The sequence below is a fragment of the Candoia aspera genome, chromosome 1 (genome assembly GCF_035149785.1).
Source record: "Candoia aspera isolate rCanAsp1 chromosome 1, rCanAsp1.hap2, whole genome shotgun sequence".
NCBI classification, from domain to species: Eukaryota; Metazoa; Chordata; class Lepidosauria; order Squamata; family Boidae; genus Candoia; species Candoia aspera.
In genome coordinates this window covers 27680636-27682483 of record NC_086153.1, presented here as the reverse complement: position 1 = coordinate 27682483, position 1848 = coordinate 27680636, and the positions used below count along the sequence as shown (strand labels likewise).

At 40.0% G+C, this 1848-nt stretch overlaps 1 long non-coding RNA gene across 1 annotated transcript; it reads right to left on the bottom strand.

Annotated features, from left to right (window-relative positions):
* Positions 1-299: 299 nt before the first annotated feature.
* Positions 300-1455, bottom strand: LOC134487196 (uncharacterized). The gene is made up of 2 exons (XR_010066836.1): positions 1367-1455; positions 300-993 (listed from the first exon to the last, which is right to left on the bottom strand). It is a non-coding gene; the product is annotated as an uncharacterized LOC134487196 (long non-coding RNA).
* Positions 1456-1848: the final 393 nt, after the last annotated feature.

The following is a 1848-nucleotide window of genomic DNA, read 5'->3' as shown; positions in this document are numbered from 1 at the left end:
TCTTATGTTTTTATGTTTTATGTTAATCATAGATCATAATGATAATGTGTGTAAACCAAATGCTTCTTCATTTCTTCATCTCAGCATTTTGGGGAGCAACTTGACACTGCTGTTAACCACTGGGTATCAGATAACACCAATTTGCATACCTGAGGATTCTGTTATACTCCATTTAAGACTGTAACTGGTATAGATATGGATGAAAAAGATCAGCCACATCTTCCTTTTTGCTCCTGGTTTTATCATTTTCCATGATGAAGGCCTCATCCTCACATCCCACTTGCCATAGCACAAAGACATCTGTTTTTAAGGCATGTATCTTCATGAGGTGGCCTCCATCTCATCACCAGCCTGTTGCAGAAGCAGACTGAAGTTGTCTATAGATGTCCTGCTGTTAAAGTGCTGTTTTCCCTCTTATCCCAATGCATATCTTGCCATATGAACAACCTATGATGCTATAGTGACAAGACTAGTGATGAAGCAGCCAAGGGCAGGGATTTGGCAAGACTGCCAAATTCAGTCTATTGCAGATGTGATCGTCTCCATCTGGTTATCTGTCCCTGCCTTTTACAGTCATTTTGGTTGGGCTGTGAGATAGACTGGACTCGAGCAGCCTTTTTTTGTTGTTGATCTCACAGGAATATCAATATTCTGGAAGGCTGATGTTTTCTGGTTAAATGCCAATACTCTAGGAGATCAATATACTTTTGCATCAAAATCAAACAAACAAAAAGTCCCAGGGTGAGTTGGGAGGGGTGCTGTGTGAAGCAGGAAAGAGATCTATTAATCTTACAGGAGACTGATAGTCCTATGGCAAATAGATAAAATAAAATAAAACTAAAATAAGTTTCTGGCTGACTGCCTGGTGAGGTTTAGCAGGGCTATGGATGAAGTATTAGAGCTCTGTCAGTCTACATGCAAGTTCCATTCCAACTGACAGGTTGCTTGGTTTTTTTGTTTTGACACAGGACTATTGAAGCAGAGGAGCAAGTCCTATGGAAAAAACAAAAGCAATAAAAAATTTAAAAATGCAGCTGATCAACTAGTGGGGCATGGGAGAAAGTGCTGTAGTCCCTTAATCCTACCCACTACACATTATGAAGCTCAGTTGGTGCTTGGAGATAGCAGGTGATGCTGATTAGGAGAAAAAAGGAAGCTGGGAAATCCATTGCTCGCTGTCCTGAAACTGTCTCACATTAAATCTGTAGGTTACCCATACAATGTCTATATATCTCTCTTTCTGCCAACTAGATCACCAAGTCTGTTATAGTTCATAAAGCTAGGTGCACTGTATAAAGCACGATGGCCTATGACTCCAATTCCCAGTAGAGAGGTTTGAACCACACAAATTTGATACTGTACTAACTTTAAGGGCTGTGTGATGAGTCCCAATAAGGTTGAAACCGGTTGTATGTTGCCTCCTGGTGGTCAAGTGATGTATAAAAAACACAGGAAAATATATACTGAAATAGTGCCCCTACCCCTGAAGTGGTAGAGTCATGAAGCCTCCAGTATAATAACAGTTGTAGGTTTTTAGCCTGAGAGCTCCTATAAAGGACAGTATATACTTCCCGTAGAATATTAAGTAAATCTGTAAGGACACTCCATGGCCTTGTGGCTGAGGCACAGTAAAGCTTGGCCAGCAGGGCAGCACAAATTATATTGATATATTATATTGATATATACTGACTCAAGACAGGAGGAAGGCACATCAACAAAACCATGAGGAAGTACACAAAGAAGATAGAAAGTTTGCAGCTGTTATTCTACTCTTTGTAAACCCTATGCAGGTTAACTGTGGATTAACCTTTTTGCTGTGGATTTTCCAACTTTTAAGATGTTTAGTAT